Source organism: Heterocephalus glaber, unplaced genomic scaffold, assembly GCF_053883595.1.
Source record: "Heterocephalus glaber isolate CG9 unplaced genomic scaffold, H.glaber_assembly_v1.0 deba00001465, whole genome shotgun sequence".
NCBI lineage: Eukaryota > Metazoa > Chordata > Mammalia > Rodentia > Bathyergidae > Heterocephalus > Heterocephalus glaber.
Window position 1 is genome coordinate 16,066,003 of NW_028258312.1, and position 22,697 is coordinate 16,088,699.

A 22,697-nucleotide genomic window follows, 5' to 3' on the forward strand; every position below is an offset into this window, starting at 1 on the left:
CTTCCCCTTCCCCTTTGCCACTTTTCTTCCTATTTCACATTATCTATTATACCTTTAGTCCTTATTTACACTTTCAGTTTCTCACACCAGGGAAACTATTTGGTACACATGTTCTCTTACAAATTTGTGATCTTATTGCCAAGAGCTTTCAATATTTGCCTGAAACTGTAAATAGTTCCCTAGAAGTGCCTCAAAGACTGGGCAATGCGGTTTCCTGAGTAAGAAGGACTTGAAAACTTCTGTTTTGAAAATGAGCTGAAGCCTAGAAGTACCTTGTTTAGAAAGCGAGCATGGCTGAAGGACCATTGGAGGGATGAACCTTGAAAGAGAGAAAAGCTGCCTAGTAGACTGGCATTTTGAAAGCCTAACTGGGGGCATAAGGCCCCAGGCACTAGCATGTGATAGGTGCAGTCCCAACTGAGGGGAGATATTGGGCCCAGGTATAGGAGCCCAGGTCTCGTACATCCAGTGGAGTCATCAAGATCTGTGCGCAGCCCCAAGCAAATTGTGCTACTATGTCCCAGAGCAACTGTGAGGCTACCCAATCCACTTGAAGACCATTGCAGAGCTTCACTGTGTTTCTAATGCTGTCACTTATCCCTCATGTCCACAGTGGCTCTTCTTAACCTTAGTATCTCAGTTCTTAGGTAGGTTCCCACCAGGCACACAATTTGAAGTAGATCTCATTTATTTTTCTTATCTCCCACTACACTCATTCCTTTAGTATCATTAAAACCTTTTTCTTTTCGGGCACCAAATGGATAGGCACTTTTTACCATAGTGCGATTCATGTCTAGTGCAGTGTGTGGCACACAAACACCTCTAAATGATTGCATATAAAAATACAATCCTAAATATGCAAATTTTCAATCTTAATAATTGACTAGGGTGTCAAGTAAACTGAGTGGGGTAGAATACACTCATCCAAAGGAGAAGCTGGGATTTCTAGGCAGTCAGTGTCTCGTAGGAAAGGACAAAGGTGGTTGCTTCACAATCAAGGCAGAATTTTATTTGGTTGATAAGGAGCTACTTTTCTTCTTTTAAGAACTAAGAAAGTAAAACAGGAGCTAAGATTGTCTAAGAGGAGGCTTCTTGGACTGAGGCTACTAAGATAAGACCAGAACTCCATGATGGAGTAAGTCCCTTAAGCTTGTGCCATGTGGATTGAGTTGACATCTTAGCAGCAAAGTACAAAGAAAGGAAGTAAATGGTAAAGAATTCATCAGGCTCCCTTCTCATTCACATGTAATCCAGCAGCCATCACTACTAGGACATTAAAGATTTATTAAAATGCCTACTTTACTTGTTGCTTGTCTTAGTTACTATTCTCACTGCTGAAACAAAATATCAGACACCCAAAGTTAGGAGGAGAGTTTTATTTAGGTCACTGTTTGTAGAGGTTTCAGTCCATAATTGGTTGGCTGCAAGGCAGGGGAGAAACAGTCCATGGCAGGCACAAGGTAGCAAAAGCAACAAGGGTCCTCAAGGGCTTCTTTCTGCCCCTTTTATCTTATTCAGACTGCTTAGGGTGGTAGCACTCACACCATTAGTCCTAGTGCCCTTGAGCCTATCATTGCACTGTGAATCAATCCCAGCACCACACACTGTAGATCCAGCCACCTCTGAAGAAGTCTCAACTATGACCCCATAAGGCTTTGGAGGGACAGCTAGACACAAGCTACAGCACGGCTTATCTTTATTTTCTACTTTTTTTGCTTTGGAACTTTAAGCAATATCTTCAAAATGTGACGGGGATTGAGGCTGGCTTTAAAGAAGGCCAATGAAAAGATTTAGAAATAGCTTCTCAAAAGGGAATGTCATCGAGGGCTGTGGGAAGCACGGATGGAGAACGAGGGCTGTGCAGCACGCACTGGGAGGCTCCGCGTGAGGCAGAGAAAGCGCACCACTGCCAACCTTGAAATATAAACTCGTAAGGGACCCATTCATCGCAATAAGTTATTTCCTTAAAAAAAGAAGTCCAGTTGATTAAATGCTGGTTGGGAAAGATAAGTGCCAAAAAGAATATTCTGCGAAGCTGGAGCATTTTCATTTGATTGTGCATTTGATATATTTTCATTCATTCTAAGTTTGTGTCACTCAGAACTCAGTCTTGAGATAATAAAAAAACAATTTCCTGTGTTTTCCTGATAGCTATATTAAAGTCCATAATCTTATTTTCTTTCCTTCAATGATTTATTTCCAACTCACTTTTGATAGTTTAAAAGAGTCTGATGTTTGATGACTCATTTTTAGAGTTTGTGGAAGAAAATTTTACATTTTTCTTAATGTTGGCTCTTTTCTGTATCTGACTAACCTGCTTTCTAAATCCACGCAGTGCACCTTCTTATCTCAAGCAATTTGCCAAAGTCCATCACATCTCACAGCTTTTTTGTCTCAAGACTCACTCAGCCCCTGGCTGATAAAGACCCAAATGGTTTCTATTCATTTTCTGGCTGCCCAGCTATCAACCCAGTGCCTCCTGTTCTAGAGGTTGTGGAGGTTTCGTTTATGCTGCTACCACTGCTAAATTCTTCTATTTTACTGCACTTTATAATTGCAGAGGCTGCTTGAATATTCCCTATTTTTCAATCCTTTGAGTCTCTTGGGGAGGGTTAAGAATACCCAGAAAATATTACAAGGTTTACCTGTACATCCTTTTACTTTGAGAAGAGAGGGTCCATTCAGTGAAAACACTCACGTGAGATAAGGTGGGGAACCCCATTCAGCTGAAAGGCTTTCAGCAATTCAGGACATCAGAGGAACCGAACTGTCTATGGGACTTTATATTTAGAGGCATCTTTCCCACTTTTCTGAGTCATTAATAATTGCTCCCTAGAAGGCAAAGGCAATTTCTCTGTCTTGACACACCAGGAGAGTTACCTACTATTTTAGATTTTCAAATGTTCTTTTAGAATATTTGTTAATGCACCACTTGTGACTGTTGAACATTATAGATGATGTTATTTCAAAAGGAGCAAATGACATCTTCCCTGCTCTGTTACGTGAATCATGCCCACTTATGAAAACTCGCATAGTTAGAAAATTAGAAAGCAAAGTGCCAAGGTGATCAGTAGAAGGATTCAAAGCAGAAGGAGATGATTCTATGTGGAATCTTCAGAATCCAAAGTCTTGGTCAAATGAACTTTGCCTTCTTTACTGCCCAGTGATAGGTATCCTCCAGGCTGGGCTGTAATGGGGATGGTACGAGGGGCAAGACTAGTACCTCTCAGTGTGTGAATTACAGAAATAACACTAGGCCCATAGGCTCACAAGTGTCATTGCAGCAAATAATACACTTTGAGAAAAAATATTTTTACTTGTACAATTTGTATAATTTGATAATATAAAAATGTTAAAATCTTAGAATATTGGAGGTAAAGCAACTAAAAAATCATTTAACTCAGCTTCCACATTTCTAAGATATATATATATATATATATATATAAAAGAGTGGATATTCAGATGAAATGATTAGTTTCAAGTTCCTTAGTCAGTTTGGGCCAGATTGAACACTTAATACAAAGTGTCTGAAAGCCTACTTTCATGTTATTTTGTGTTTAATTCAATATGTTTTTGAATGTTTGTCATAGCATAAGGAAATTTCTCATCACAGAACTCCTGATACATCATGATGTTTCCTTTCCCATATCTGCAATGTAAAGAATGGGAGAGCTGGGGGCGCAGGGGAGGATGTGAGTTTGAGTATGAGGAAGAAATGCCAGAAATGAAGAAGATAAACAGCAAGTCCCACTCTGATGCTGATGATAGGACCACTGGGGTGTTTGGGGTTTGGTTTTGCTTTTGTTCTTTGCTTTTCTTTGCGTGATTTTTTCTCCTCCCTCTCTGCCTCCCTCCCTTCTTTCCATCTTTCTCTTCCTTCCTTCCTCTCTTCTTCCCTCCCTTCCTTCTTCCTACTTTCCTTCCTGTGCTAGGATCAAACCCAGGGTCTTCCACATGCTAGGCAAGCCCTCTACTACTGAGTCACACCCTCAGCCCATAGCACTGGCTTTTCCAGAGTCTGTACACATGTTTGGTGTAAGAGGTTCCTCTAACTTTCTCCTACATCATAAGGAATTAATTCAGATAACTGCTTAAGAGAAAAGAGTGTTCATGGTTCACTGTCACTTCTTTGTGTAAAATAAAGTTTACAAGACAAGACTATATGTGTAGTCTCTACATTTGTAATTGCCTATTAGAAACTTCAGAATAAACCACTTGTGTCTTTGGGTTTTGTTGTTGGTACTGCCAGTAAAATACTTTCAGATGTGTTGAGTACGAAAAATAAAAAAATCTCACAGTTAAGTACCAACCCAATCTGTATCATCTGGGGTTTCCCCCCATGTGGTATAATGTATTCTTACCTCTGTCATTTCAAAGTTTCCAGCAGAATACTGACTGGCGCGGTGTTGTGTAGTATACCTGAAACACTCACTGATAATCCAAGTTGATTAGTTTGATGGATACATGCAAAACACCTCCTCTCAGCCCCAAATGCCATCTGTATCTTAGGAGGGAAAGGATATAAATGATGGAGACTGTGATCTTATGCTTAAAAATTGCTTTGTAAAGAAAACAAATCTTTTTGGAGCCTGAAGTGACAGTTGGCACAAAATTTCATTTTTTGAAAATACAGTCTGTGCAAGGCGGCACTAAATATGAGAAAACAATGCTTCTGATACAGAAAAAGATGGTTTATTCTACCTATCATTTAATGCTTTTTTTAGATCAACTATGAAAAAAGTTTCATGTATAAAGACAGTTCCGAGGATCAATGGATATGTAAAGGAACACTGTGAAGTTTATTGACTTGAAATGTCTCAGGAGACTGTGTGACTTACAGGAAAGATATGAGAAAGTTGCAGTAAGGTTATGATTTCAAATGTTAACTTACTTATATTTCTTCCTCTCACTTTTTTTTTTATTTGTTTTCTTCCTAGATTTCTTCAAGCTGAATCCTCTGATTTTGCTTTGCTTCTTTTTTTTCTACAATCCTATGTTTGGAAGGCAGTGCCAACACGAGTAAGGTATCTCTATCCCATTCCTGTTTTTACAATTTCATGTTTCGATTTATATAAAAAATATTAAAAACTCTTGAAATTCATTACTAAAAACAGTCAAATAAAAATTTTAAAAATATTTAAATAAACACTTCATAAAGAAGATAGATCAATGGCCCATAAACACATAGGAAGGTGCTTAGCGTCATTAGTTAACAGGGAAATTTGAATTTTTCAGAAACATGATATAGTTGATGCTCTCTATCAATTGGTTTCATATCTGCAGATTCAACCAACTGTAGATGGAAAATATTCAGAAACACAATGGCATTTGTACTGAATATGTATATACGTTTTTTTCTTGTTATTTTCCCTTAAATAATACAGCATAACAACGATTTACACAGCATTTTGTATGGATTCAGCTTGACATTACTGCAGCTTTCTGAGTCTGAACTTTTATGATTGTCTGAGAGTAAACCTATTGGTTTTTTCCTGCATACTATATATAGTTTCCTAGAATATTATGAATAGACAAAATCTTGGAGAGAATGTGTAACTTCACAACCAGACTATGACACCAGGAAAGCCTTGACTCTTTGATATTAGCTTAAAATAAACCAGTTAAATTCTGTACAGGATAAAGTCACTTTTGTCTTGTCCGATAAATAGGCCTTTACTTTTGACCCAAATCATGAGAATCCACTTGACTTTGCTGCCACCAAAGAATAGCTTCCATCAGGAAGTCCCGAACACATTGCACTCCGTGTGATACTGGATCTGCCTCGCCCTCTTCTCTTTGGTCTCCTGATACCTCGGGACTAGGTCTCATAAACTGGGGCTGGGTCGTTCTAAACACACAGCAGTGTAAGTGATATAGAGCTGATTAAAGTATATGGGACATGTGTGTAGGTTATGTGCAATACTGCACCACTTCAAAAACTGACTTGGCATCTCCATGTGTGAATGGGTGAGGTTCTGGAACCATCTGTCCCCATACACTGAGCTAGGACTGAACTACTGCACACCCACTAGAGCGGCTACAGTGAAAAGGACTATTAATGAAAAGTGTTGATGAGGATAGGGAACAACTATCTTGAACTCATACATTCTAGTGGGAATACGTGCAGCAAAATAAGTCACTCCTATTGACCTGCTTTCTTATTGTGGGTGGGTGTGTGCCTTCGTTCTTAATAAAAATCAAGTACATGACCACATCCACATTAGAAATAAAAATCCTTTGAAAACATGTCTAGACCCAGTCATGGGAAAAGAGGCTCACTGAGAACTGAAAAAACTGATTGTGATCTAGGGTATTTCTCTAAATTTCCCAACGGCAAATATAAAATAATCACAGCACTCCGAAGCAAATTTCAATGAATTTGTAAAAAATGGCCTTTCCTGTATGAGGAGAAGACTTCACGTTTGGGGCATGAGTATGGGAATCTTGAAAAAATCAAGTAAATTTATTTCTACCTTAGTTCCAAGTGTTTTGTGATGTAGATTGATAATTGGATAGCTCAGTAGTATTGCACACAGTGTTACCAGTTTCTCTGGTCTTCACAATGACTTAAATAGATCAGGGAAGTAAGTCACTCCCTTTTCTAGTCCCTTTTTCAGGTTATTTCTTCCTGTTTAAACTTTTATAGAAATACACTTTTAGTACTGACAACGTACTCTTTTTTTTTTTTTTTTTTTGATACCAGGGATCGAACTTGGGACCTTGTGCATGCAAGGCAGGCGGCAGAACCACTGAGCTAAATCCCTGGCCCCTGATATACACTTTTAGAACAAAGATGGGAAATTGGAGAGACAGTTCTGTTAGCACTTGGAGTCATTTTCCAATCCTTGCCGTATATTCTCATTCTTGTATTTTTGATATCTCTTTGGAATATTTTAAAAAATTTCTTCAATGAAATTTTTATATTCATAATTAAGCGTATTCATAATGTTAAATTTTTTGCTTGTAATTAAACTTAGTAAACAACTGTCAATATTATGAAAAACAGAAATTGTCCCAAACTGGAGGGTGCTGAGGAGACATGAGGATGAAATAAATATGTTTGTATGGGTTGCCAATATTTGTTATTAGCTCTAACAAATGTACCATGGTAACATAAAATATTAACACTGGGGAAACTAAAATGGGCATATAAGAATAATCTGTATCTTTACAAATTTTATGTCAAATAAAGTTATTCTAAAAACTTTAAAAGTCTATATAAATATCAATTTGGTCAAAGTTTTACTTTCTTATTATGATTATCCCCCAAATTAGGGAAAATATAAAGTGGTATCATGAATAGAGAAGATAAAAGTGATAATCCTATTCTGGAAAGAAATATGGAGAGCAGTGAGCAGGAACACCCTTTATATCTTATTTTATATTTTGCTGCCTTTCCACATCAGACAAGACACTGATGGGTTAAGGGCTTGATAGGTTAAATGATGTGGCTTATAATTTATTTATAACATAAATTACAACAGGAGAAGGAAATCATTGTAAACAAAAAATTGGTGTTTAACCCTACACCCTTTCAGATCCTCAGAATCTAAGCAACCTGACGTAGTTCATTGTTTTTGCTGTTTTAATGCAATGTAAATAAAATACTTGCATCCAAGATATTTCTGTATCACTCAAAGAGCACTGAACTTCCAAAATTTAGGTGGGGTTACAGCTCTTGTTTTCATGAAATTAGATAAACTTCTCAAGATAAACTTCTGCAAATATAACGACTCTATTCCCCAAACCCTTTTTAAAAAGACATCTAACTTTTCTTAGAGGATAGAATTTGAATTTCATTGCTAGCAGATTTCTGTGTGTGTGAGCTGTACTGGGGATTTAACCAGAGCCTCCTGCTGAGCAAGTTACATCCTCACCCCAGAAAATAGCTTTTATGAGCTTTAGACTCCTGGGGAACTTCCCAAGTAATGTTAAGTTCTGTGGAGGAAAGGAGAATAAAATAATATGCCATTGCCATGAAAAATCTCCATGTATTTTGCTTCCTTGAAGTTACATGGCAACTCTTGTCATCCTTAGGCCACAAAACATTGTTTATTACCAATACCCTGGATATGAATTTTTAATATATCTTTGGGGACTGTTAAGACCTAAAGTAAAACTGAAGTCTATTTGAAAAGTGTGATTCATGACACTCACTCCTTGGGAATCATGGGAACAGATGTTCTCAATACCACCCACAATGGCTGTGTCAACTCCAAAGAGAAGCAAAGAACTGAGGCAGCATTCCAGATAGAGCTGATCACAAAGCTACTCGAGCCTCAATTGTTTTGATGTCATATGGGGCCTCCACCTTTCATATGTTCCTCTTGGCAAGTCAGATACTTCTAGGGAATTTTGGTAGAGAAAAGGCAGGGACATAAGCAAATTCATGGTCATAGATATGGTTCAGATATTTAACTTGAAACAGTTTTAAAAGTTAATTAAAAACTTTGCTAATAGGGTTTCTCATTTAAGCTAGGCAGCTACATTAGAAAAAGCTTCATTAGGAAAGGGAAACAAAAAGGCAAAAATCTAGTGAAGAATTTATAGATTCTCAGGTTGGAAAGTCTCATTTATAAGCAGGGCACAATAGGTCCTATTTCCTGGAATGTTTCTGGTAGGCCCTATGTCAGCATCATTATTAGCTGTCTCCATTATCCTACTTAACTCTCTAATGTTTCTTGTTTTAAATCAAATGACCATTTCTTTAAAGCAGATTGAGTCCACACCAATTTAATTTGTTCTCCCAATATGATTGTATGAAGTACAGAAAAACAAAGCAGATCTGGAAAATTAATGTGTGTGACTACACATACATCAATCAAAAGAATATCATTAATCAAGAGTCAAATTTTTTATCCTGCATATGTGTGTATTTACATCTAAATATGTATATGTCTTTTTCTTTTTTTATGAAAATATAACTCGAGATTTTAATTGAAAAGTATACTTCTCTAACAGTGCTATTAATTGGAAAATGAGGCAAGAAATAAGGCAGATGAGACACTTAAATATCAGTTACATTATCAATAAAGGGAAGTTGTAGGATATAGCTTAGTGTAAAAAGCAAGTGAGTTTCCTAATACTGGACCCCAGGACTGGGCAGCTCTAAGCAGTCACAGATTCTAGACTAGGGTAGTGGTCTATTATAAGCCTGACCGTGAAGGTACGATAAGTGCTATTTACAGAGAATTCCTACTGCTTTCTGGAAAATAAGTGAAGTGTGGGGATGCAGAGAGATGGCAGTCATAAAGATCAGGGGTCAGAGCTACACTCAGAATCAGAGATGGAGTGGAAGGAAATGTTTTCACAATGCTGCAACCCACATTGTACCTCTCTACTTGACAGGTCTGGGCCAGCAAGATTACTAGCGTGAGAATCAGAACTAAGTGTCCATTCTGTCACCCCTAGATAGGCCCAGAAAAGAGGAGGAGTTGAACCTAGCACATCCAGTTGATTCTTTTCAAACTTACTAGTCTCATACAGGTTGAGGGGAGGGTCATGCTTGTGTTATTGCTGGAGTACCATGAAAGGAGTCACTGGGATTGGAGTTTTCTTTTTGCTTCAAATAAAACTTTAATTATTGCAGAGAAGAGAGAGAATATAGAAAGTATTTAGTGATTTATTTCTCATGATATAGAAAAGCAACATTTTTTAGATATGAAGTTCAGTTTCCAGAGAGAGTAGATGAATTTCCTGGCATTATTGTGGAGGTAGTGTCCCTTAGAAACTGCTCTCTGAAATGCAGGTTTAGCTTCCCTTTCTAACTCTTAATCCCCCTAAATTTCTTCACAAGGAAAAATTAAACCTTTTTCCTGAGCCTTCTCCTCCATTTTGACACAATTATCATAATGACGCTAACAGCTGACCTTATTTGAGTGGGTTACCTGCATTGGCATTGTGTTGTGCATGAACTGTTTAATGTGTGTGCTTGCTGAGCCAGTGCTGTGCCTGAAGAAATTTTATTTTGCAGATTGATTTTTCACATCACTCACATCACGTTTTTGGAACCAACTGGATTATCTGCCACAAGTCATTGTGTCTGCAGGGTGTTCATTCTCAGTCAAAATTACAGTTGTCTTATCTATTTGTGGGGAAAGTGAAAACAGGGGTGTGCTGATGAGGTTCAAAGCCAAACATACTGATTCATTTCCAGGGAACAGAAGGGAAGTGTAAGAGGATGACATGTTTCCCATCAGTAGATTGAAGCCTGGACAGTCAACAGTACGTTCTGTTTTACATTTAGATTAAATGCGCCTCTCCCCAGCAGCTGCCTGGTGATTACCACAGAGGGGATTTCGATCAGGTGAGAGAGGTGATTGCATTTCCTCCTCATCTACTTGTTCTTCCCTTTGGCTTCTGAGATGTGCAGGGGACTGAAATGTAAGTATTGATAGCTTCCCTGACTCGGCCCTTGGGGTATTGCTTTGCTTTGGATGGAACTGGGCCTTCAGGAATGAGATGCCCATCACTGGGGATTTCAGGATAGGCTGTCTTCTCAAGGGCAAGGCCACCCACAGGACCATTTTCTAAAGCAGCTCTATGGAGATTAAAAACTGCTCTGGATGTGAGTTTATCATTTTTTATTTTAGCTCAAAATTCAAATTCCTTTTCAGTAGTCATTTAATGCTGGCCTACTCTCCACTCGGTACAGTGCTACCAAAATTTACAATTTTTGCTGAGTGTGACATGCACCATTTCTTCTCTTAAATTCTTTTTAATTTTATTTTTATTTTCTTATTTATTTTATTGGTATATTTTAGATATACATAATGATCACATTCATCATAGGGAATACTCTTTTTTAAAAATTTTTAATTGCTCATCCTCTCTGCTTATTATTTATTTATTGAACTGATGAAGACAGATAATTGGAATTTCCTTCTGTGGTCCCAGATTGTTTATCTGGTCACCTAGCAACTTGAATGTAACACATTTTGAATTATATAGAGTAGCTTTGCTTATGGACTTTATTACATTATGCAGTTTGTTCCAGAAAACAAAAGAGGAAAAAACATCCATAGCAAGAGTAGAGAAGCATTCCATTGTTCCTTCCATATAACTTCTAGGAACATCTGGTCTCATTAATCTCTAGTGTCTTGCTCTATGTCATAGACATATCCTGCATTTCCATTCATCTCAAGCATGGTCCATTGAGAACTGCTGTTCCATAGCAATATGGGCAGATGCTTTTAGAGCACGTGTTTTTCAAAGTATACAAAAGGAACAGCATTGTCTAGCAGCGTGAGAATGGAACTCAACATATTTTACCTTACCGTCACTGGTGTGAGTAATGCTCAGGTCAGAAACAACTGGAGGATTAGTTCAACATATTGGGTGGTCTTGGAATAATTTCTTACAGATTACTAGTGCAGAGCCAATGTTGACAGCCACATAGTGAATTATGTTTGTTATTCCCTGATATGGCATCTGAGAGAAGGTGGCCCAGGGACTCCAGACAGTGCAGACACAACAGGAAATGCTCTATTAGGAATGTTAGCAATTAAACTACTTTGAAATTCAAAATAAGCTTCACCTTATAAAAATTCTGAAGTAAAGCTGTGATCCTATAAAGGTTGATAGAATTATTGATATTTTGGGAATTTTATAGTAAAAAGATGATAACTCTTAGCAACAGACAAATACAAATTTGAATTTCTTCTGGGACAAGCAGTGTAACCAACTGTAACCTTAGGAAAAGTGATTTAACCTCACTAAACATCAGTGTTATTGTACATAAAATTGGGATAAAATTGTCCACCTTGAGATTGTGAGGATTAAGTTATAGAACACAGGACATACCTGGAAGAGCAGATGTACAATTTTATTCTCTTTCCTCAACAAAAACAGATAGGTGAAGTTTTACTACATATTCTGAGGTGATTCTATTGAAAGGCCATAGTCAGGTTGCTCATTCTTTTGGGGCCCCTCAGGGAAGTGTGAAGGAGGACTCACAGTAACATCAGGAATTGTGCCCATGGTGCAATTTGGTAGTGTAAAGGACCTAGATACACTCTTGGAATGCATTGATGAAAGTAGGTTAGGTCTTGAAATAGGAAGAATGTAGTTCAGCCAACAACTTTAGCAAGTGCTTTCTGCTATGTCACATTTTCACCTCAATGATTTTTGCTACTCAGCAAATAGGGTCTCAGTCTGCGAGAAGATAGTTCATCATTTATGAGGCCAAACTCATCCCTTCTTATGAGGATACCATTCTCGCAATAATACACATTCCCCTGATAATGGCATTAGGTCACTCGTTCCAGTGCAGGTCTCATGACATAATTGCCTCTTTAAAAAATTTTTTATTTTATTGGTACATTTTAGGCTTATAATATAATGACATTCATCATTGGAAATTTGCACCTTTATGTAACCACTCTTGGTTCTTATTTTTACACCCTTCCCCCGCCCTCCCTTCAACCCCTCCACTTCTGCCTATTCACAAAGATTTTGTTTCCATTTTTTCATTTTCTCATATTAATTCCATTCCCTTCTTTTCTTTTCCTCTACCCCTCCCACTTCCACTTTGTCCCTTTTCTTTCTATTTCATACTATCCGCTATACCTTTTAGTCCTTATTTACACTTTTAGATTCTCACACTAGAGAAACTATTCAATATTTACACATGTGTGTTCTATTTATTTCACTTAAGAGTATCACCTCAATGTGCATCCATTTAGCAATAAATGTCTGTAATTTCTCGTTTCTTATGGCTGGGAAGTACTCCATTTTATTAAAAAAAAACAAAACACATTTTCTTTATCCAGTCTCCAGTTGATTGGCATTTGGGCTGTTTCCAAGTTTTAGCTATTATTAACTGTGCTTCTATGAACATGAGCGCACATATATCACTGTGGTATGATTCTTTTAATTCTTTGGGGAAGATATCTAGCAGGGGAATAGCTGGGTCAAATGGGACTTTCAGTCCTAGTTATTTGAGGTATCTCCATACTGATTTCCACAGTGGTTGCACCAGTCTACACCCCCAGCAGCAGTGGGGTAGGGTTCCTCCTTCCTCACATGCCTGGCAGCATTTGTTATTGGTTGTTTTCATGATAGCAGCCATTCTTTCTGGGGTGAAGTAGAATGTCAGCGTTGTTTTCATTTGCACCTCTCAAATGACCAGTGATGTTGAACATTTTTTCATATGTTTATTTGCTATTTCTATTTCTATGTCGGACAAATGTCTGTTCATTTCAGATGCTCATATTTGTTGGGTCTTTAAATTTGGGAGCTCTGATTTTTTTAAGTTCTTTATATATTCTAGATAGCAGACCTTTGTCTGAGGGACAGCTGGTGAAAATTTTTCCCACAGGGTGGGTTGTCTCTTCACACTATTGGTGGTTTCTCTTGCTGTGCAGAAGCTTTTTAGTAAGAAGAGATCCCACTTGTTGATTGTGCTACTTCACGTGCAGCTGAGGTTTTGTTCTTAAAACCTTTTTCCAACCAATATCTTCAAGAGTTCTACATAACCACTCTTCCAGCCAGTTTAGTATTTCTGTTTTAATGTTTAGATGTTTGATCCACTTAGATTTTAGTTTAGTGCATGGTGAGAGATATACATCTAGTTTTAGTCTTTGGCAAGTTGAAACCCAATTTTTCCAACACCATTTATTAAAGAGGCTATCTTTCCTCCAGTGAAGGTATTTGGCTCCTTTGTAGAAGATGAGATGGCTGAGTGTGTCTGGAGTTGTTTCTACGTCTTATAATCTGTTCCACTGGTCCTCAGGTCTCTTTCTTTGCCAGTACCATGTTGTTTTTATCACAGTAACATTGTAGTATAGTTTCAAGTTGGAGGTTGTAATACCCCCTGCCTTGTCTCTGTTACCTAGCATTGCTTTTGCTATTCTGGGTCTCTTTTTGTTCCAAATGAATTTTTTGATTGTTTTCTCAAGGTCTGTGAAGTATGCTGGTGGGATTTCAATTGGGATTGCATTGAATCTATATAGCAGTTTTGGAAGTATGGCCATTTTCACTATGTTGATCCTTCCTACCCAGGAATAAGGAGTGTCTTTCCATTTTCTGATTTCATCTTCAATCTCTCTTTACAGAGTGCTATAGTTTTCAGAGAAGAGTTCCTTGATTTCTTTATGAGGTTGATTCCTAGGTATTTCAGTTTTTTGTATGCTATTCCAGGAATGAATTCGGGAGTATTGCTTCCCTTTCAATTTCACTGAAGAGTTTAAAGTGTAGTGGCAGTAGTTCCTCTTTGAATGTCTTCTAGAATTCAGCAGTGAAGACATCAGGACTCGGGCTTTTCTTAGTTGTTTTTAATTACGTTTTCAATTTCATTGATTGATATTGGGTTGTTTGGAAATTTTAGGTCTTCTTCGCTCAACTTTGGTAATTCGTACTTATCTAGGAATCTGTCCATTTCTTCCATGCTGTCCGTTTTATTGGCTAAGAGGTTCTCAAAGTAGGTATTGATGATCCTCTGGATTTCTTCTGGGTCCATTGCAATTTCATCCTTCTCATTCCTAGTTGCATTGATTTGGGGCATTTCTTTCCTTTTCCTGATAAGGTTGGCTAAGGATTTGTCAATTTTGGTTATTCCTTGAAAGTACCAACTCTTGGTTTCACTGATTTTTTTGTATTGTTCTCTTAGTCTCCATTGCATTGATTTCTGCTCTGATCTTTCAAATTTTTTCCCTTGTATGAGCTTTGGGTTTGTCCTTCTCTTCTTTTTCTAGAAGCTTGAGATTCAGCATCAGGTTGTTTAATTGGGCTAGCTCTGTTTCCCTAATATGAGTATTCACTGCTATGAATTTCCCTCGTAAGCCTACTTTCAATGTGTCCCATAGATTCCAATATGTTGTTTGTCATTATCATTTAATTGAAGGAACTGTCTGATTTCTTCTTTAATTTCCTCTGTGACCCATTGGTTATTTAGAAGTGGGTTGTTCATTTTCCATGTGTTTATGGAATTTTTGTGGTTTCTTTTCTTATTGATCTCCAATTTCTTCACACTATGGTCTGATAATATACAGGGGATAACTTCAATTCCTTGGCACTTACCCAAATATGTTCTATGAGCAAGTATGTGGTTTATTTTGGAGATCGACCTGTGTGCAGCTGAAAAGAATGTGTATTCCGATTTTGTGGGGTGGAACACTCTGTAAACATCTGTTAAGATCATTTGTTCCAGAATTAGATTGAGTTCTAGTATTTCATTGTTCATTTTTTGTCTAGTTGATCTATCTATATGTGATAGCGGGATATTAACGTTCCCCACCACAATTTTATTAGTGGATACTTTTCATGTCCATCTGTATTTGTTTTATATAGTTGGGTGCAATAGTGTTTGGTGCATTGATATTTACAATTGTCTTCTCTTCCTGTTGGGTTGTTCCCTTTTCAAGGATGTGATGACTTTTGTCTCTCTTAATCAGTGTTAGTTTGAAATCCACTTGATCAGCAAAGAGGATAGCTACTCCTTTTTTTCAGGTTCCTGTCACATGGGGTATTGTTTTCTACCCTTTAATTTTCAGTCTATGAGTTTCTTTTTGAATTAAGCGTGTTTCTTTTATGCCATTAAGTGTGTTTCTTTTGGATCCTGCTTCTTGACTCATTCTGCCAGTCTATTTCTTTTGATTGGTGAGTTGAGACCATTAACATTAATGGTTATAACTGATAAGTTTTGATTTATCATTGTCATGACTTTTTGTTGGATTCTCCCCCTTTGCTTTTAATTTCTTGTCACTTGCAATGGATTCATTCTGCTGGGCTTCCTGGTCTTGTGATCCTCGTTGTCTTTTCCTGGGATATTGTCTGAAATTTTTTAGAGTGCTGCTTTGGTATTCATGAAGTCCCTAAGACACTCTTTGTCATGAAAGTATCCTAATTCTCCATCAATTTTGAAAGGTAATTTGGAGGTACATCAATCTGGGTTGGAAGCTGTTTTCGTTTAGGACTTGGAACATGTCATTCTAAGCTCTTCTTGCCTTGAGTGTTTACATTGAGAAGTCTGCTGTGATTCTGATGGGTTTTTCTTTGTATGTGATTTGTTTCTTTTCTCTAACTACTTGTAGAACTTTGTTCTTCTGTTAGGTTTCTGGAATCTTAACTATTACATGCCTATGTGTAGATTTTTTTTTTATCACAGCTACTTGGAGTCATATATGCCTCACCTATCCTATGTCAAGTTCTTTTCCCCTGCTTGGGAAGTTTTCTGTCATCACTTCTGTGAACGGTTTTTATTTGTTATCTGTACTCTCTCCTGTTTCTTCATTGACTCCAGTCAGTCTTATGTTATTCTTCTTTGCATCATCTCACAGCTGCTGGAATGATTTCTTGTGGTCCCTTACAATTTTAAAGAAATTTTTCTTTTCCTGGTCACTAATTTCAGTCTTGCCATCTACATCTGAAATTCTGTCCTCATATTGGCTCATTCTGCTGCATAGACTTTCAATGGAGTTTTTAATCTCCTGGAAATGTGTTTGCATCTGTTTTATGGATTCCATTTGCTTCCTATGTTGGAATTCCATCATGTTCCTGAGTCCTCTATTTTTTTTTTTAATCTGTGTCCTCTGTAGATTTATTAATCATGTCTTGCTTTATCGACACAATCTTTGCTGTTATCTGAGAAATTATTTCTGATTTCATTTTTTCCAGATTCTCTTTTGTTGTCAGTTCATGGAGTCCATGTGGTTGAGTATCAGTGTTCCATCTCATTTCCCTTTCTTTTTGCTTAGCTTATCTGGAAGTCTGGTTTTGAGGCTTGTTTACATGTCTTCTCTTTTCTATGGGGGGGTAGTGGTGGGGAGGGGTGTTGCTGGTGCCCATGAGGCTCACCTCCTCTTTGCTGGGAGTGGTGGTAGGTTGGCCCAGAAGTCTCCTACTCTGCACTGGGAGCTGTGGCACATTGACCCAGAAGCCTCCTCTGTGCTGGGAGTGATGGTAAGTTCACATAATTGCCTCTTAAAGATCTCACGACCCATTTCCAGCATTGGCAATGCAATTCTAACAGCAGCTTTGGAGGGAACATTCAAACTGTAGCAGGTCAGGAGGTGGATATTTTGGGGGGAGGGGATTAAACCCAGGGCCTTATACCTGTAAATCTTTTTTTTAACTGTGGAGGCAAATTTCTCTTCTTTTTATGTTTTTTAATTTTTGGATTCAACTCAATTTTTTCCTATTTATAGAGTCTATTCTGACTTTTTCCATTTTTGATATCTTTGCCCTGTATTTTTTTAACCACTTAACATCAACATTCTCAATTAAACTCTTAATTCTATGTAATCTTGAGTAACTTTCTTTTATTGAAGATAGAATCTTCTTTCCTCCCCTCTAGATTTTTAATGCTCTATTGTTCTGCTATATATTACTTGTCAATGATACTAATATAGCACTTGCATAGAAATGTAATCAGGAAGTACTTAAGTACTTATTATTGATTAGCTGATGTTTGAATGTAAATTGTCCTGGTATCCCAAGAGAGTATGTGGATTTACCTCTGGTAGTGACCCTCATCTGGCTCTCCTGTCCTTCCCAGTCTTCTAAAGTCATGTGATGAATTCTGACTGGTAAGGTGTGAGTAGGTGATGTGTCACCTTAACACTGAGACAGTGGAAAGCTCTTGCACAGCTGTGAAGGTCACATGGGGAAATGATGAAGACATAAACAGAGGAGCATGGATCACTAATTCACTACCTGGATGACTGATGTCTTTGATAAACATGTCTTGTGAGCAAGAAATAAACCATGTTATGTGAAGTTAGCACATTTTTAAGTTTAATTTGCTATCACAGCATGATATTGCTTCTCCTGACTAGCTACATCTGAGACTGTGATGTTCCACTGGACCACCACATCAGAAAGGTTCACTCAGTGAGTGTCAGGCTGCCAGCTGGCCATTGCTGATGGCCCTTTGGGAACTGCACTCTCTGAAGGGAGTTTCCTGGCCCAGATACAGTGTCTCCACAGGGAATCCACACTCAATGACTGGCATGTAGGGTAGCATAAAGACCCATGGCCATGCCTCAATGGGGAACAACTTTGAAGGAGGGAGATAAAGAATCCTGTGGAAATGACACTTAAATCAACTTCTTCCCCAACCAGTTTTCTTCTTTCATTCCCTAATGGACACTCTTCCCAAGGGCACTCCTCGATAAACCTTTTGCAGGTGTATATCAGCCTCTGAGTGTCTTTCCAAGGGAACCAGAGAATGAGATTAAACAAAGTTGTTTCAAATTCCAATAATTAAAAACTTACAGGGGAAATGTAAGAAGTGTGCAATTTGAGTCCTAGGAGGATCATTTATTCACCTACCCTAACAATGTGTTGACTTGGATGCAGCAGAGTTATGGACGTAGCAGGAGTTTATTAAATATATTTATAGTGAATGAAAGTGCGAAAAGGAGAGCAGTCACCTTTACATTTTTAGTGAGATGTCAAGAAAGGATACATAAAAATCTTACCTTTGATTTGGGTCTTGAAAGACGAGTGTTGTTTTGGGTGGAAGTATTGGTGTTGGACTGAGAAGGGCAGTGATCCAAATGACATGTCTGTCATCTTGATAGGGCTGCAGCCCAATGTCATAAATGTTTAATTGGAATCTTCACCCAATAGTAATTTCTCTATTACTATATCTGCTTAAGCAAATTGTGAATGAAAATACTTGGAGAAGGTTTACCACAATACTTTTTAACCCAAGTGATTTTGCTTGCCTGGGGAAATGTCTAAGTATCTGAGTACGTTGTGGACTGTCACACCAGTGGAAAATTCTTCTGACATTGGGTAGAGGCCAGGAATGTAATGCATAGGATGGTGTCATACAATGTGGAGTTAAATGGCTCACCATATTAGTAGTGCTGTGAATGACAAATTCTGGTTTAGAAAGAACTTGTGAGATTTATATTAATCTCTAAAGTCTCTGCCAGAACTGGGTCTAAGATTTTTTAAGAGTGGGATTTAAAAAATAATAATTTCATTGAGGTTCTACAGAAGTAAGTGCAAATTGGTTATGACTGAAAAAAATATTGAGTTGCCCTTAACACCTATGTTAGCATTTTTGTGTGATTGCCAAAAAGTACATAGGGTCTAATATTTTTCTGTAGTACCTGCTTGTCTTACTCTATTCTGTGCTATTATGACCTAATGTTTGAGACTGGGTAATTTATAATGGGCTGGAATTTATTGACCAAGAGTTTTGGAGTCTGGGAAGTCTAAAACCAAGGTGCTGGCAGTGATAAAGCCCTTCTGGCTATGTCATCACATGGAGAGGGGCAGAAGGGCAAAAGATAGAAAACTCACCCCCAGAGCCACTTTTATAGTAGCATTATTCTATTTGTGAGAGCTCCACTCTCGCAGCCCAGTCGACTGGCTGACTCTCCAGTCGGCCTCACCTTCCAGTGCTGTCACATTGGAGATTAGGTCTCCAACACATGAATCCTAGGGGGTATCCAAACCATACCACTATGTTTTAACTGATTCTGGCATTTTTAGAGAAAAAAAAACTTGCTATCCCCAAATTAAGGCAGAGGAGATTTCCCAAGTTAATGGACAGGAACATAGGAATCACTACTGTCATAACTAGGCAGACAGCTGATTGCTGGGAAGGTGGAGAGCAGCACCAGCATCATCCCCAGAGACACGTGTCCTAAGCGCTGCGACAGCACAGTTCTGCTGTTCGCAAAGTCATTTCATATTCACATTTTAAAGCATTTTACCTTATTGTGGCAAGAATATCTAACATGAAATCTACCCTCCTAAATATTTAATGTACATTATTGTTGGGTATTATTGACTATACTATGCTGCACAGTAAATCTCTAAAACTTACTCATCTTACATGAGTAAGTGACCAATTATAGCACTTGAACTCATTCCCTCCTGCTCCTCTGCCCTGGTGACCACCATTCTAGTCTCTGTTAATGTGAGTTTGACTTTTAGATATCCCATGTCAGTGGAATCATGCAATATTTGTCTTACTGTGACTAGATTATTTCACTTACCATAGTGTGACATCAAGGGTTGTCACTTACTGCAGAATCTCCTTCTTTTGTATGATTAAATAATATTCCATTGCATATGTTTACTATACTTGTGTTATTTTAACATTCACTGATAGACACTTAAGATGTTTCTATGTCTTGGTATTTTATAATTTTAAATAAACAGACAAGAAAATAAAATACTCTTGGGTAAATTGAAATTTGATTTTCAGTGAAGATTCAATAGCTAACTCTTTTGTTAATTAAAAATTCAACCTATTTTGTTCCTCCCAGTTAGGAAATTGCATAATTGCATGAGGCTGACACAAATGGTGCTAGGAAGGCAAGATTGTTGAGAATAGAGAACATTATCTTAGAAAAGGCAAATGAATGGAAAGATGCCTTCTTCAAACCAGCTATTTATTTTTGAGTTCTGTTACTTGCAGGAGTCTAGGAGAAGATTCTCTATGTTGTTCTTGAGTGGTTTATAGCAGGGAATATTTTCCTCAATCTCCGTTTTAGGACTACATAGGCTCATCCCCATTTTGACAGCTCTCTTAAATTGAAACACGACCTGTGCTGCACTTCATCTCCCGTTATCTTACTCCTGGCTGTCATCTCCTGCGATGTTTATTTATATAAAGGTGCAGGTAGGGAGCTGGGTCTGTTTTCTGACACCAGTTCAGGCATGCCTGAGCCAGTCATTAGAATCTAGATTTCAGCACTAGTCCACCACAGGCAGAAAGATTACCAGTATGCAGTCTACCTGAAGTGTTTTGGCTGAAATGAGCAGACTTTAAACTGGACAGTCTAGTTTAATGCCTATATAATAAATAGGACAAAGCTGTTGTCAAATGAAAAACCACCTTAACTCAACCCAAGGCTTCTTCAAATATAATGAATGCTTTCTCTTTTCCCATTGTATCTTTCCAAACTTCAAGCAATTTTGTGACTTGGTTCAGGAATAATTTTCTTCTGCTTTTCCTTTCTTAAAAAAAAATAATCTTGATCATGGTGTCAATGCAGAAACGACTACAGAAAGAACTGCTGGCTTTGAAGAATGACCCACCCACCTCCTGGGATGACTTTAAATGAAAAGAGTGTTCAAAATTCAATCACACAGTGGGTTGTAGCCGTGGAAGGTGCACCAGGTACCTTATACAAAGGAGAAAAATTTCAACTTCTATTTAAATTTAGTAGTCGATATCCTTTTGTCTCTCCTCAGAGATGACCACCAGATAATTCTTTCTATGTGCAAACATGTAACAAGAATCCAAAGAAAACAAAATGGTGGTATCATGATGATACTTGTTGATGCCACTGTTATCATCCTCCTAGCAGAAGATAGTCCTACTGAAAAAACGAGCGCTTTGATCATTCAGTCTTTGAACATTAACCTTTGACTGGGAGTAACCTATAGACAATGAAGACTACTTCCTTTTACTACATTTTTACTTGTGTGCATTCTGGGCACATGTTGATTGCTGGTTCAGTCCACGCAACTGACATGCTTTTATTAGGCATACAGTATTAATGCAGGTGTCAGGAAATGTCAAATATAATTCCATTTTTAAATTTTTTTTTAACTTTTGGAAAAATTCCAGGTCCTCATGTATTGTACAGTAACAATGATTTCCTTGGTGGTTTTGGTTTGTCCATTGCCAGCAATGGGCCTTGTAACAGGAAAAGTTTTCATTAACTCCTGCCACTCAATGATTAATGCATGATAGGGCCTATGAGATGAATTTACTGGTCATAGTGGGATTGTAATTAAAATGAGGGATCCAGCATTACTTTGAAAGACACCTCAATTGCTTACATTTGGATTTTATACACTGTGATTCTAAGGTTAACAGCATGAATTAGCATGTGTCTTTAAAGGAGTGTAATGGAAGATCATTGCATATTTATTTGTTTATATCTGCTGTCAAATTGTTTTGACAATGGAAGGTTTTCAAGTGACATTGGCAGAGAGGTACAGTATGTTATCCCTATGGCAAAAATAAATTCATTTGTTGTACATAGTTCCTCAATCTCTAAAGTAGAGGTATGAGTAATATAGGGTATGAATGGTCTAATCAAGGCTTTACTTTGGAAGTAAGAAAAATGGCAGTGATGATTAAGTTGCTGTAGCCCATCATTTGGGCTTGTTATTTGTACATTAAAAATTTTTTCCAAGTAGATTACACTCTGTTACTTCCTGCTAGCCACCAGCATGAGCCCTACTGCCTAAACATTTCATTTATGTTCGAAAAATCCATAAATATTTTTGTTTGCAATCTTGTTTCTTTTGTTATGTTTTATGTCAAGTTTGAGTGTTACACTAATTTAATTGAAAAACTTTTGTCAAGTTTTCTTCTTGTAAATTTTCTTTACTTGTAAGTATCATCTTGTCCTTCAATCCTGTATCCTAAAATAAGAAATACATTTTTGACAGAGGCTTAATGTTTTAACAAAAGAGTGTGGGCATTTTTATTTTAAAATTTTGGCAAAATACACTATAAAATGTTATGTTTGCTTATTTGTCTCACACAGCCATACAGTTTTTCCTACAAGGATTGGTTTTATTTTTGTTTTCTTGTTAAAAAGACTTTGGTTCCATCTAGATAAAATTTTTCTATAAAAAAATGTTCAAAGATCCCATTCTCAGTACCATGTTAGGATACAACTAGGTTCTCTTTTTAAAAAGCGATTAATGTATTTCATAAATTACCTTTTCACATATGCAAAATCTGTTTCTACTAATGTTATTTTTACTAATGC

At 37.5% G+C, this 22,697-nt stretch overlaps 1 pseudogene; it reads left to right on the plus strand.

Annotated features, from left to right (window-relative positions):
* The first annotated feature begins 20,945 nt into the window (after nt 1-20,945).
* On the plus strand, nt 20,946-21,337 carry LOC147826587 (ubiquitin-conjugating enzyme E2 W pseudogene; annotated as a pseudogene).
* The last annotated feature ends 1,360 nt before the right edge of the window (nt 21,338-22,697 follow it).